Below are 16,685 nucleotides of genomic sequence, written 5' to 3' on the forward strand. Positions count from 1 at the left end.
AAGTTAACGTGGCCTCAATGACGTCAAATCACAGAACTGCGAAAGACTATTATTATACCTTTTTAACCTATCAAGATCAAATATAATAGAAAGTTAATGTTACATTTTTAGCAGATCCGTTTTTGTTCTACGGTCGTGATAAAATGTTCTCCGTCACTTCCGCGACTAGCGTACGTAACCTAAGTATTCTGTCGGTCTAATTATCGCCTACTTTTTCTAACCAATGCTGTATTATTTCTGAAATGCTGCATGTTATATTGGTTTCTAAACCTAAAAAAATTTAGCTTTATTTTCATAGATCATGAACTTAACATAGCGTAAAAAAAAATATCCAATGACGTCAAATCGCCGAACTGGGGAGGCCAATTAATAGTATTATTTCTATAAATAATGTCGTCAAACTTGTCTCTCAGTAAATTCGTGATTTCACGAAGAGTTCTCCACGTTTGGTGAACTGAACACATATTTTAAAAATATTTTTTTTCGCAAGATGTTCTATTCTTAATTAAAATATCATAAAACAGCTTAAATGTTAAAAAAGCTGTAAATATTTGTATGAAAAGAGACAGTTTTTCCAATCAAAAGTTTTATCCCGACAAAAAATACGATTCGTTATTTATTCATTATTTTTTAATATATACGGCCTTAGCCAATCATTACAGTTAAATAAAGAAACATGTAAAAAAATAAACATAAAACTTTGTAACAAAGACAAACAAGGGTAATGAAAAGATGGTATACAATGTATTTATTTATTTATTTATACTTTTACATTGTTTGTATTGTTTTTTTTATATAAAATGTTCTTTCACTGGGGTCCATGCCGAGGGAAACATTTTACAAAATGTGAAACATGCCTAAGATTAGCTATTTAACAAAGTTAACATAATAATAATGGTAAAAGAAAAACGTAATTAATCTAATTAATCTAATTATCATTAACATAATAAACAATAAAAAACTAAAATAATCATAAAAAACACAACCAATTTATATAGACCAATAGAACATATTTCATAAACAGTACACACATTTTACCTATTTGGCTTGATCCACTGATCAATCCGTGTGCAACCCACCTCCACTATCCATTTCTTAATAGCAATTTTATGAACACGATAAACATATTAGACTTTGAACTAATGCCAATCTATCTTTTTTTTTATTATTAATAGAACATATAATATATAAAGTACATATTAAACTCCCAGGAGTTATAAAAAAAAACTTATTTGGGACCGTACATAAAAAGAAAAAAAATTGTGACGATACATAATATCAGAAACAAAAATCACAGTACTTTACACCATCTTTATAAATTTCATTAATAACTATCACTATCAAAAAGATTAGTTTTATTATTTAATTGCCACACTTTTGGATTTACTATTCGACTTTTTGTGTTTTAGCTCATCGGGCAGTTTATTAAATTTGGAATGGCCAATATTTTCCAGAGACCTCTGCCAAACTTCGTTTGAAGCTTAGACACATTTAGATTCTCTGAGTAACGAGTATTGTAATTGTGAATATCACGACCAAATACTGATAGTGGCAAAAAAATCTATAAAAAGCCGGAATATCTATCCCAAAGAATTCCAAGTTGTGTGACGAATTAACTAATCTACATATTCTGGACATTGGGGCATAAAAACAAAAGTTTCTCTTGGAAGATTTGATTAATAGCAGATTTTGCATAAAGTATTTTGAAAATGAATATAAGGTCCATCAAAATTCAACGTTTCTCCAATGTAAACTGATTAAGAGATTACTCCTTGGTTATGTACCTATTGTTATCATCTCGCAATAAAAATTTAGAGATTACACTCAGGAAGTATTATATCTCATATTATGTTCATTTGAATATTTGGCTAATTAGCACAGAAATTTCCAGCAGTCTCTCAAAGATAGTTATGCCAAGATAATTAATTAAGCCTTATTAAAACTTATTCAAGTACATGACATTGTAGTACGCAAACGAGCATTCAGTTTACTAGATAAAATTTAATAAGCGTGCATTAAAAGTGGACGTTTGTCATCTCAATTAACTCAACATACACCCACGTCATTATTTACGTTGAAACAGAATGAATATAAACACATTTTGGTAATTGATCTGGAAAATAAAGTTGTGATGTAATCCAGCGAGAAATATGAACCAATTAATATTTTGTCTATTTTTTAAAAACGTACTTCCATGTTTTTAAAAATTTAAATTAGCAATCTATGGTATGTATTACAGTGCTAATGGTTTGATTTTTTCCGTGTGACGTCTGATAAAATTTCTACAAAGGTTTTAAATATGCGTATTTTTAACTATCTGAAAATGAGGCGTTTCGCACTATATGGTACAAATGGCGCGTATTACGTTGCCGCACCTTACTTGTACACAATATTAAAGAAACGCACTAAACAGACATGACATTTAAAGCTTAAATGACTTTACGCCATCTGCGAGCCGTTTATATAAGTCCTCGTTTCTAAACCCAAAAATTTATAGGTGTTTCCGCCGGCAGATTTGACAGTTTAGAAAAAAAAACATTCATTTATTAAATTATAGAATTTGAAATACACGTCATACAAATATAAATGGCGAGCTTTTCATAAATTTAAAAGCTGGGAGGTACGATGTCGCATTCCATTTTCAATGTCACTCGAGATAAATTCGACTGGTTTTTGATCGACTTTACTCGCATGGGTAATTCAACAATACTATCACTATCAATATACGTAAGTTGTATGCAATTGTTAAGACAAATAAGTCCAGCATAAGGCTCCTAAAAAAAGGCTTCTGTGCCGCGATCATGAACATTAACTTCATCTGTACATATCGAAACGGTACACTTAACTTCTGTACTAGTATCTATATCTTCATCGGTATGTTTTACTGACTAATCATTCGACGTCATATAATCGAATCCAATCAATGATTGATCCCTACAATTAAGTCCGCGTTCCTTACTTCATACAAAACTTAAATAGTTCTCACTTATATTTTAATTGAGTTTCTGTGATAAAAAGTACCCATTTCAATTCGAAGCAATTATAAACTCCAAGAATTCCATTTTAGCAAAAAATGCTATCTTGAACATGATTTTTATATGACTTGACAATCACCAAGACGGTATGCTTAACGATTGTCTGTATTTATCTTCTGAATAATTATAAGCCAGCTCCTTTAACGTCTCGACACGTACACTCGGGAAGATAGGAAAACAGATGGAAAAAATATAATAACCATTTTTTTTATAGTGGCAACATTTTTACTCCTAGATCTCTTACAAGTATTTGTTAATTTATATATTTTATTTTATTTTTGCACCACAACAGGCCAGGAGGCCCAATAACAGTGGTGAATTACATCACAAAACACCCAGGCTTGAGAAAGATCACATTATTTTTTTGAGTTCTCGCCGGGAATCGAACCCGCAAGCTTCCGTGTGTGAGTCAAGTGTCTTGACCACTTTACTACGGAGGCCGTTAAATTTTCTTACATTTATAATACTTTAAAAATAATTATATTTAATACAGCTGGAGCCAGCCACATTATCTGTGCATTGGGGCGTTCGTTTTTAAAACGGACAGTTATGTCATAATTCAATTCGACTTTAAAAAATACTTATTTCTCTCTCATATTTTTTATGGGTTTTTAAGAAAGAAGTGCCAATCTCAGAACGATTAAAAATGTATATACATCGTAATTAAAGGTAAAATTGCTCGGTGAAATAAATGTTCTGTCACTTTTAATGTTTAGATTTGCGTATTGAGGGGTACTAGACCTGTAGATACAAACCGATATATTTACATCAAAACTTGAAGGTGGAGATCGGTAGTGTATCTTCGCAATCTCTCAAGAAAATTCATCTTCAAGCATTTCATCATGATGAAGGTATGACGTTCTTAGCTTCCCATCACAATCGCAACCCTGGTATATTTTATGTGATTGTTAAAATCTAGAAAGACTCAATCAAAGTATTGTGTAAAATAGAAAATGATAATGGTACATACGTATTGAAACTAATAAAATGATAGCTAATTTCTTTTTATGGGTTATTTTGAAGAATTTGCACATATGCACATTTAAAAAGCCAAATAAATGATTAACTGTATGTGAATATTTACGACACAACACAAGATATTTTTTTTTTTAAATATTAGGCTATTTTGATAAATTTTACGTTCCCCAGGTTTTCGTATATTTACTTGAATACATATTATATTATGTTATATATATTTAATAATTCTTTAAACCTAAAGATAATTTACCTTAATATTGGTGTACAAATATTGATATGAATAACTAAAATAAAAAAAAACACAAAATTTAAAACTTTTTTAATATACCTAGCGCTCTTTTCATGAAAATTACTTGCATGCGATTTTAAAGATAAATTTATTAAATCAATCATCAAACTAAAGCATAATTGACTCAATTAAAGTTTTTTTTTAAAACCATTTTTTACTTTTCATTAAAAGTTACAGAGTAATTTTTCAGATTTCATGACTGTAATAGTAGCATGTCGTGTTGTAAGTGGTATAATAAATTGTTTCAAAGAATGAAAAAGTCTTTAATTCTTTAGACACAAACATGTTTTTTTGAAACATAAATATATTTCAACAGAGATAAAGAACATTTTACAGATGTTAATATCTAAGTCTAGGTAATTGCAGAGCTTATAACTTGTCATTAGCTAAGTTTAAGTGCCCACTTTACATACTGTATAATATTCACAATTCTGCTTATGTTTGAATAAACATATTTCTTCAATTCTTTCAACTGTTTATTTTTGTGAAACAAAAGAGCTGAAACCTTATTGATGTGGGTGAGATTCATCTGGCTGAATTATTTCACCTGCGAAGTAGGCTACGCCTAAAAATATTTATCAATTTTTATATTTCTTCTTGGACCACTTTTTTTTAACCAGCAATATATTTAAGTTTGCCTAAATTTTTGTATACTAGGACTAGATTTAACCCCTTTGGAGAGTCTGGACATTTAGAGATCTTCCAAACTGTTATTGGCTCGTTTAAGTGCTTTTTTCGTTTAATGGAACTATGCGAACGTTTTTGACACATTCGCTTCTGTCAAGTAAAAATACTGAAAAATATTATTGAGTGGATGTATACTTGTTGTGTAATGGTGGGTGCTTTTGTTTACCATTTTTTAGGCCCTGGGTTTAATTTCTGAGGAGGTGCATATTAAATATTAATTTAAAAAGTGGTTATACACTGCATTAATTAGATTTTCCTGGACTGGTGAAAGAATCGTAAGACTGAGCATCATCATCATTATATACCTATATCCAATGATGCATAGGGAAGTGCATTATAACATATCTCTATCATTTGTGTTACATGGAAGAACAATTAATGAGCTTATTACTTTCTCGAAACTGTTCATAAGACTAGTGTTGGTGGAAAAACGAATTCCCACGCGGACGCGGGGGGAGAAATCGCGGGGTGTGAAGCCCTAGGTCTTCTACGACATTATTTAGCGGAGTGGATTGTATTTTAATTTCAATGAAATTAGTAAATATCCTCGATATGCGGTATGCAGTGTCAATTGGTCACAACCCCAACGAATGAGATGGATTAGGAATGGATGCCACTAACCTGGTTTGTTCTTGGTGGAATTGCGATGGACCGAGTTGTCAATTGCGAGCAGCACCAACACTAAGGCAGGCCCCCGATCTGGAGCTGATTTCTGGTGGTTGGTGGAAACAAAATCTATGATGCGGCACACGTTCAACAAAATAAACGCGCGATTCACTACACGATGTATTATTGTAGCGGATGATCAAAGGACACTAAGATGGAAAGTGAACAGTAGTTGTGAGTTAAAATTGGATGTTAAAGTTGTGACAATAAACATTGTTAACAATGTATTCCCACATAATTCGCCACCAAGTGTCTTTCTTCAGTTTCGTATATTCATGTATAAAAATAAGATATTTATTTAGAGACAAACCGCAAGAAATAACTAAATATTCAAATTTTTTATTGTACCCCTCACCTTTACGAAGGTCAGATGATTTAACCAACTTATAATGGAAAACACTTCAAATCATAATCGTTAAAATATGGTGATTCAACAATATCTTAGTCTTATATCGCCATAACACTTACCCCTTAATTACAACAGTAGGTTATTAAATTTTTAGTAGATGAATAAAAATTCAATTGCCCCTTAAAATTTCGTTTTAATATTCTGTAACAAAGATTAATAGATTTTGTAACAGAAAATGATACAAAATTCAGTAGAACTCCAACTATCTGAACTCTATCTGAATCGCTGATTATCCGAATCGCTTTCAGAATTTCAGGAAAAAAATCAAGACTGAAACGTACTTCGATTCGTAAAATAACGACTTGGCTGCCCAAAAACGGATGATGACAGTCAAACAGCTTACTTTGACCGAGATATTTAACAAGCAATGACTGCCATTTACAGTTCCGTACTTACATACTGTACTAATGTACAGCACTTGTAACTACGCTTAGCATGTTTTCATTTAATAATTAAAAGCTTATATCATTTTAAATTATTCATTTTCTACAAACATACAGTAATAAATTAAAATAAACCTTTTTTTATTTTATATCTCCAAAAATTTTTACCTTGGCCTTAGAAGACGTTTTCAAGATGCTAAATTGGAATAACAAAGGCATAAAAATAGATGGTAAGTATCTTAATCACCTCCATTTTGCAGACAATATAGTAATAATAAGTGAAAAGATAAATGAACTGGAGTCTATGGTAAAAAAATTATACGAAACCTCTAGAAATATCGTTCTGGAAACAATTATAGAAAAAACTAAAATTTTGAGTCCAATTCCTAGCAACATATGTACTGGAAGTAAAACAATTGGTGCTGTTGACGAGTACATTTACCTTGGGCTCAAAATAAAATTGGAAAAATTTAATCAAACTGCGGAACTGCCTAGACGAATTGGGTTAAGTTGGGCTGCGTTTGGAAATCTGAAACATGTTTTCAGAAATAAAGAAATCTCAAATAATCCGATGGCTTAAATCTACAACTTTTGTGTTCTACCAGTGGCACCATACGGTCTTGAAACCATGTCACTCACTGTTAGAAGTGTTAATTAAATGCACTCAGCGGTCTATGGAAAGACAAATGTTGGGAGCCTTGAGAGACCGAATAAGGAATGAGGAGATAAGATGCCGTACAAAGGTGATCAATATCGCAGAAAGCATAGGAAGACAAGAATGGTAGTGGGCGGGTCATGTGGCGAGACAAGAAGTCGATAGGTGGACCCTCATAATACTTAACTGGAGACCCTATGAAAGTAGGGAGAACACAGAGGAAATTGACTGACGACGTCGTCGAACTCGTGGCATATTGAAAAAAAAGTGGCGTGAAACAGAAGTGCGCAGAACAGAAAAACATGGAAAAATTTGGAAGAGGCCTATATCCAGCAATGGAGAGAAACGGGCTGATAAGAAGAAAACCTTTTTTTCGGGAAAAAAACATTTATCCGAATTTTACATCATCCTAATGCGGTCCGGTCCCGATTGATTCGGTTAGTTGGAGTTCTATTGTATATTATTACACTAGCCTTGGAGACCTTTTTTAAGGGAATATACGAGTTAAGGCATTTACAGGGCTAACGACATGGCATTGGCTTATTAAAGTGGCTACTTTACACACTGTTTTATTTTTTAAATCAAGAATTAAAAAGTCTACCCTTCACACGATTACTTTTGACCTGTCAGGGGCTGGTTTTAGTAATCAATTTAACCTCTCCCTTACTGTCAAAAAACATTCGCGCGATACGGTGCTGTGTATTCATTACGCACGCAAGAAATGAGAAATTTTTTGTCGGTAAAATGTGATATTCAATTATTTACAGTTGAAATCAAATACGATTATTTTTAATCTAATTTCTAAAAACATGAAAAAACCATAAACTCGTGCTCCCCAGTGCGGGCGAAAGAACCGCCGCAGATAAAAGTCGGATAGCTGCTAACTGGCGTCTGGGAGAAGTACTAGAAACTTTTTGTTCGCGCGTATGACGCGTGAAATGGTTTCTCTCTGAATATACCATTATCGAGAGAGGCGTGAAGAGTGGATGAGATAATTATTCAACAATGTTTGAGTATGTCCAAATGCTTGCAGTCTGGCTGGATTTTCTTCCTAGGGAGTTGTTTGTATTTAAATTTATTTCGACAGAGAGGGAAAACGTTTTATGAGAAGGGAATATAGAATTCCAGGCATTTACGGGGCTTATGACCTTATTTTATTGGCTTATTGGCTGGTTTAAGTAGCCACTTTACACACTGTGTAACATCCACCATTCTGCCCATGTTTGTACATCCACATTTTCTCATCTCTTCCATCTGTTGACTTTTGTGAAGTAAAAGAGCTAAAACCTTTATCACGTGGGTGAGATTCATCCGGCTGAACCAAATCACCTACTAGGCAACGCCTGAAAACAATTTTCCAATTTTTATACTTCTTCTTTTACCAGGTAGTAATTCAACAATGTTTAAGTATGTCCAAATGCTTGCAGACCTGCTGGATTTTCTCCCTAAGGAGTTTTTCATATTTAAATCTAGACTTCCATATTCCTTTTTTAAAAACGTTTTCCCTCTCTGTTGAAATAAATTTGAATAGAGATAATTATTTATTAGGAATACTCTTTTACTACATACTCCGCAACATTTGACAAATCGGTAAATTTTCTATTGTATTGGTGATTTATATTAGATTTGTGGTAAAATACTCGTTCCCAATAAGCACTAATTATTTAATAACAAAATATTTGAACTGATTTGTCAATGTATAACAGAGGAATACCGAAAAATCTTAACCCATAATTTATTATATTTATGGAGATATTTAAGTTATTTGATGCAATGTGTGCTAGCTTCACATAATTGGGGTGAAAGAGTTAATAAAAAACAAACAAACAAACCATCACGCCATTTTTCCGTAAGGGTAGGCAGAGAGAATAGCTCCATATCACTCTTTGTTGCATACAGATCTTTCTACATTCATTGTTATTTTGCTCTACATGTCCAAACCAACGTAGAATTTCTGTATTGATTTTGTAGATTATTTTTATCTCAGCCTTACATTATGCTACTACATATATCAGTTTATATAAAGACCTATTTTCTCGGCTGCGTACACCTGCATGGTTACACATACAGCGAGTAATTTCAACGACTTGAGAATTTTTAGATTTGTGGTTTCGTATTAACATCAAATTTTAACAAAGTACGAAGTATTCAAACGCCTCCAATCAGCTGATAACAATTAATATTGGTAGATCTCGTACAAAAAATAAACATTATCCATTATTTGTGTGCAACAGGTACGGCAGGTACGGCCTATGATTTAAAGAATAATAACATTGATTAAAATAATCAAACTTAACTTTAAGTACATGAGATCAATGGGGGTTCAAACGCAGTACAATAATTGAATTGTCTATGCCTTGATACTTCGCTTATTCTACGTTCAAACATTTATCTTGCACGCACGCCGATTATTCCAACGTTTTATAAATTTTTCTTCAAATATTAGTTGAATTTGGTCGTGTCACATCTTTTTTGGTCTTCCTCGCTTGCTGCATCCATCAACATTTAAATAGTAAATCGCCGCTGCGTTGTAAACTTTCCAGTGTCATTGCCTGTTTTCAAAGCAAAGCGTTGTAAATAGTAAATCGCAATCCCACATACACATACGCATAGCCAGCTATACGTTACAGCACGTACACAATAAAAATCATTTAAATATTTATTAAAATATAAAAAACAAAAAATAAACCTAAAATAACAAGTTAAAAATCAGTGTTTCTCAATAAAACAGTGTCTCTAATAAATTCTTGTAATTTGTTTATGGAACCTTTATTATCCAGAAACGGTGGAAGATGTAAATAGGTAGTGAGTATTGTATATATTTTTTTCATTTTAGTAAAACTTATGTGAACGCCATTTGAGTAATAAAATGTTATTGTAGTAATATTTATACTTTTGGTAATTTTTGTGTTGGGAAAAAATATGATACCGTCATGTGAGGTATGTTTTAAAGGTTCTGTATGCATAATATACATCGGTAGAAAAAAAGAAATTATTTATTTTTGATAAGAACTGTATCTTTTGTTTATACTGAATTCGGCAAAATACAAAATTCACGAAAAAAACGGCTTTTGTAATCCAACTTGATGTCGAGGTACATGAAGTATTTGGTAGTTAATAAATAATTCCTTTTTATTATTGTAGTGGAATATTATCAGCATCTTGGATTTTCAAACTGATTTTTTTTCTCACTAGTGTATTTCCATTTCTTGTCTATATGAATTTGTTACCATATGATTTTGTGGCTTCGGCGAGCCAGAGCAGTTGTTTATTTGCAGAAGTTAGTTTATCATTTACGTAAATATGTTCTTTAGATTTACTGTATTCCAAGTCCTTAGCAGTTATATTATATCGATAGAAGAGTTTTTTTTTGTCTCTTTTGAGTCATTTTTAAAAAATAAATATTGCAAAATTAATCGACGGTTTTATTTTTTTACCATGTCTCCACAATCTAATTTTATTTATAATCATTCTATCGGGACTTTGGGATTTTCATATTTTTTCAGTTGGAACGCTTGAATTTTAACAAAGAATATCATTAAAAGCGTTATTAATAATATCATTTATTAGATATTATTAAAAACGTCTTGTTTTTTTTTTTTTTTTTTTTATTTCTTTTTTCTTTTTTAAATTCTAAACAATTTTTTTTTTAAATTCCCGCCAAACTGCAAAAGCAGTTTTTTTGCAGGGATTTCTCTCTTTTAACATTTTTGTAACACAATATAATAACTGTTTACATAAAATATTTTTTAAAAAATCTTAAAAATATCAATAAAATAAAAGTTTAAAAAAATTAAATACAAGTAAATCAAGTCTTTTTTGAAAACGAAATATATTAAAAATTATAAACAAACACTTTTTTTGACACTGTTTTAAATTGTTTGGTTTCCCCATTTTTTATAATTTTTTTTTTTTTTTTTTTTCACAGACTAAACTTAGAATTTAAGAAAAAGATTTTTAAAACCAATTTTACTTTGTCAATTCATGGGGCCTCTAGCAGGATTGGTATACTTGGAGGGGACCCCCAAGTACATCCTACAGACCATATCCCGGCACGGGAACATAAAATACTTAACGGTTCCTTATTTGTTCCATAAAATACACAGTCTCCGAAAACGATCGCGTAAGTGTATAAAATAAGAAATATTTCTCACACAAGGTATAAGGAGGACAAACAATAATGAGGGACTGGTCCCCCGAGCGGGATGTCACAAACTTTAAATTATCCGTAATAATAGAATTTGTACAAGATCTAAGAGTTAATACAGTAAACGTAAGATACAAAAATGCGGGCGATGAACACGATTGAATTGTTGAGTTGGGATTCCTTTCATACCGGACGTGGCATCCGTCACTAGTTGCTGGATTACTTCCTAACTGCCTATTCACTTCCCTTCCCTTTCGATGATATGGAATGATCTGATTCTCATGAAGATGCGGTTAGCTTACCAAGAGCATCGGAAATTTGTTTTTATTCATATCACTATTTTTTATTTCGTCCGGGAGTCTCTTTACTATGCGAGGAAGTATATACGCCCTGGTCCTCTCTCCATACGCATTTATGGCTCTTCTTTCTATGAAGTTTCCTCTCGCTTTTTGGCGCGTTTCATGCTTATGTGATATTGGCGTTTTATAGTTGAATCTGATAAAGACAAATTTTTACTTCCCATAATTTGTTTTCATTTTTTTTTTCAATTTCGAATTCAACAATTTTATTTGAAAAAAATTTGATGATTTGCTGAAAGTTTCATAGGTTTAAATCTATGCAATAAAATGAAGTTTCTATCTTTTGTTATCTCCTCTATTTTTCAAATTGCTAACATTTTCTAAAAGAAAGCAAATTAATTTTTTATTTCTAGTTAAATTAAATCTATTGGTGCGTAACTATAAATTTACACAAATTTATTTCGCTGTTTTTACAATATACTCTGGATCGTTTTTATAACATTTTTAGTTTGTGCGGTTTTGAATTCGTTTTTGAGAAAATCTGCTGTCTAAATGATTACTTTTATTTTTATTTATTTATTTCAAATTTAAAATGGCTAAAATCACTGTATTTTAACAAAATAATTCAAACTTATGACAATTATCGCTAAATAATTTTCAACATTCAAAAGCTTGCCTTGAATATAGTATGGTCGCTGTCTTGTTATAAATTAAAACAATTATTAAGGATCGTAAAACCAACTAATTAAGATTTACTTAAAGTAAAACAAATATCAACATTTTGTTATAACGAGAAAATTTAGTTGCCAACAGATTCATTAAAATATTTTAAATAGGGTTCATTTATTACGTACTTTTCATATTGTCTTGTCTTTTTCGTCAAAAGCGTCTTTATTTTTACTACGTAGAATTTCGCTTCCTCAAAAATTGTGATAAACATATATTAAGTATAATTTTGGTCCAAAAATGCTTTGTGATGATTTCAAGGTACCTTTTCAAAAAACACTTAAAATAAGAATCCTTGTCGTTATATAATTTTAAGAAACTTAGGATTTTTTTATGCGTTGGAAAATAACGAGCACGTAAAATTTTTTTTCAGATTCGATTTAATATTTGTGTATGACCACTTACCGACTTTTCTATGTCAGTGTATATGTGTATTTGTGTACTTTTCTCTACGTCAGGACACCAACTTAACTAACGTGCAAAATCCACTATACACCTTCACCATAGTTGTTGCACAAAAATATAAAACCAACATGCTGATTGCGTGTAAGAGTTGCCTACTAAGCATGTGGTTTCAAATCGGTTTATATTTTAAATATAAATTATAAACGTTTCGTAATAATATTTTTTAATATGATATAATATAAAAGGCGATTATTAGAAATTCAATGGCAAATCTGAAATATAACCGAGTTTTCTATTTTATAGACAACTTAAAAACTACAACGCTCATATTTTGGCGGTAAGGTTCAAAAGGTCTTACGCTGCAGATGCTAGTCTAGGAACGGTGAAATTCTGTTTTAAACAGTTAAAAACCCATTCCGCCATGTGATATATAGAATCGAAGAAGGTAGGCACCTAATCAAAACCATCTCAGAGAGGTGAGCCCGATGGATCGGCCACATTATGCGCCATGAGGGTCTCCTGCACTGAATGGCTGAGGGGACAAATTATAGAGGGCACCCTCGACGGGAATTTTTGGAGCAAGTGTGCGAAGATTTAAACTGCGCCTCATATGTCGAGCTGAAGAGAGCTGCAGAAAATAGAGACCAATGGAAGACGAGATGCAGGACTGCAAACCAATCCCTAGGATTGAGACTGCGAACGAGAATGTAATATATTTATTTGAGATAGTTGTAGATTTTGAACTACAATAATAATTTCTTCATGTGAGCGTAATAAACAGGGCGAAGATGTCTAGAATAATATTATTGGAAGGGAAGTGTGAATATAAGACGCACGAAATTGGAGAAAGCGAGGCCCGTATGCAAAGATAGTGATACGGCGTTCTATCCTCTCCGCTTATCCCCGCAGGGTAACGGTGCCAGTTACACTCCACTGATCTAACTGACCGTCTGATTAATCTAACAAAGATTTCAATGTGTTTCCTTTTTATATAGAAGAACAATTAGTTTGTTATGAATTAAATGGCCGGCGTCAAGACGCGCCTGTTCAAAATTTAAGCCGCCTAAACAAACCGCAGATTAAAAAAAAACATGAAATAAGTATTTCCTTTCAAAGAAATATTACCGCCCAGCAAATCTTAATATTTCAGAGCTTTCTTATTTATTACACAGCAGTCTAAAAATAATTATTATGCAAAAGTACATCTTTACAGCTTCAAAACTGAAATACAAGTTTAAAGGAATCAGTGTTTGATTTCATATATTATAAGTTTAAATATGGAGTTCTACAAAATAAACACCAAATCAATCAATAAACTGTTAGTATTAAAATAATACAAAAAATTTCTTTGTTCATACCTACGCGTGAAATCTGCCCATAAACAGTCTAAACACCTAGTTATACCTGAACATGTAAAGATGTTTGTTTTTAACAGAAAACCATCGCCGTCCCATTTAAAATCAATATTTACTTATTTAAACACTTTATATACATATAAAGTTTACATACACATGCATAAGGGCGGGCACATCTACCTACCTATATTTTGTTATAATATTTCATTTGTCAATATGAACTTCAAGAATGGTAGGCGAACGCGTCAACCACTACACAAGGAGGCGGACTAATCTTCAATCGGTTTCCTTTTTCAGGATTTTTACCTGAAAGTAGCCAAAGAACCACATAGTACGATCGTATTTTTTTTTTTAACAAAATGCCATAAACTATTCATGCAGGTACTCTTAGTTCGTCTTAATCATTTTATCCTTTCTGAGATTAACTTTAGCTTTTAGCTTCACTGAAAAGGCGTAGTTTTAGCTAATAATTTAAAGATTTTGCTTTATAAACTTCTCCTTTGATTACACGAGAAATAACTCGTCGTTTATACGAAATTGTATCATGAATATAATTACGTATTCATTTATGAAATCGAGAAATTTGTTATGTGAAAGGCTCGTGCTTTTAATTCTACACCGTTACTTTAGGGATATGAATCGCGGTGTTAGAAGTGAGACATTCTGTTTTTATTCAGTTTTTGTCCTAGTTTGGTGAATAATTTTACTTTAAATATTCCGGAACACTCCCGTGGAATGGAGGAATATTTTTACATGGTAACGTGGAACATGGACTCAGACGGAGTGAAATTTTGATCTATCGTTTTTTAACATCGTTTATGATGGAACTAACAAGAAGCAATTCTAATGGTTTTTAGTTCATGAATAATTCTTCAGTGATTTGTGCAGATGGTAAATAGTATATTTTTCAACAATGTTTGATTATGTCCAAATGCTTGCAGACTGGCTGGATTTCCTCCCTAGGGAGTTGTTCATATTTAAATTTATTTCAACAGAGAGGGAAAATTTAACTTGTTGAAATTGTTGAAATAAAATTAAATATGAACAACTCCCTAGGGAGGAAATCCAGCCAGTCTGCAAGCATTTGGACATAATCAAACATTGTTGAATTACTACCTGGTAAAAGAAGAAGTATAAAAATTGGAAAAATGTTTTCAGGCGTTGCCCAGTAGGTGATTTGGTTCAGCCGGATGAATCTCACCCACGTGATAAAGGTTTCAGCTCTTTTACTTCACAAAAGTCAACAGATGGAAGATTTAAGTAAATGTGGATGTTCAAACATGGGCAGAATGGTGAATGTTACACAGTGTGTAAAGTGGCCACTTAAACCAGCCAATGACAGGTCATAAGCCCTGTAAATGCCTAGACTTCCAAATTTCTTCTCGAAAACTTTTTCCCTCTGTTGAAATAAATTTAAGTATATTTCTCGTCTGATCGTGGCGTTTTTTTTTTTTTTTAGAAACGTAGTTCAAAGTCTTGTTAATAGTTGTAAGTTCAACGATGGTTTTTAAAACACGTCGTAAAAGGCTAAATATGGTTATACGGGGGGTACTATAGAAGAATAAGTGTGAACGGTGAAGTGCTCAATAGGAAAATATTAAAGTATGTTCAGTTGAATATTTGCATATATATTCGTTTGATTAGTAAAATTGTTTTCAGTCATTTGTTCTGAAATGATTGTAATAAGTGGCAGGCGCCGCACATAAAGGTCCTAGTATGAGCAAACCTAGCCAAAAGTCGTGTTCTTAAATAATAATTGGAAATGTGTTGGTATTATTTACCGATAGTACCCATATTAGCGGACAAATGACCATCCCCCGTTTTACTTTCAATTAACGCGCAACGGAACAAGATCAATCTAAAACTACATTTTCTGGAGTTTGCCCGCCTTTTTTTATCGCTTCCGTATATATCAAATTTGAATGACATGTCTTGAATGTAAATGTTAGTTTTTTTTTCTTACTAAATATTTATCGGTTAATTTGCAATAATTATTGGGTGAAATCAAGATTTTTTGCTGTGATGATATTCGGATAATTAGAGCTTTGTGTGGTCCCAGTTAATGTTTTACTCATGTACATAGGAATATAATATTTTATCTTCGTAGGACATGAAATTGTGCTCAATTAGAACAATAACAAAAAATATCGAAAATGGTCACCAAAATTTTAATATTTGGGTTAATTAAAGGAACGCTAATATCTCTTTTTTTATATTAAAAAAAAATTAAATATTGCTATCTGTCAAAATTTTAGGTAATTGTGAGGTGACTTGTCTGACGATGTTCAGTTAGATTCATTGTAATTAATAAAATTAAATTTTAATAATTTACAGATTGACATTTTTTTCAATTAAGTTTGAATGACGAATAACAGGTTTTATAGCTCCATTAAACTAAATGGAAAAAAATATAAACTTGTCATTTATTATAATTATTTTTAACAACCTTTTAAGAAAAGCTTATACTTAATGTTTTTTTTTATATTTGGTGTAAACATAAGTTGTGTCCATTTTTTTCCAAATGTATTAAACAAGAAGACACAACAAAAAAAATACAGCAAATTAGCCAACAATATATTCACCTTCATCAGAATCTTTAAAAGATAAAACAATCTCCAAAGTGACCTAGCCTATCTACTACTACGATGGTA

The 16,685-nt window shown here is 31.8% G+C and overlaps 1 protein-coding gene across 1 annotated transcript in view; it reads left to right on the top strand.

Annotated features, from left to right (window-relative positions):
• Positions 1 to 16,685, top strand: part of LOC148277368 (gonadotropin-releasing hormone receptor-like) — a gene marked incomplete at its 3' end in the record, with an annotated part of 247,547 nt that overhangs the window by 115,239 nt on the left and 115,623 nt on the right. The gene's annotated exons all lie outside the window — the stretch shown is intronic.

The sequence above is a fragment of the Micrasema longulum genome, unplaced genomic scaffold (assembly GCF_059751315.1).
Source record: "Micrasema longulum isolate JH-2025_06_02 unplaced genomic scaffold, ASM5975131v1 h1tg001043l, whole genome shotgun sequence".
NCBI lineage: Eukaryota > Metazoa > Arthropoda > Insecta > Trichoptera > Brachycentridae > Micrasema > Micrasema longulum.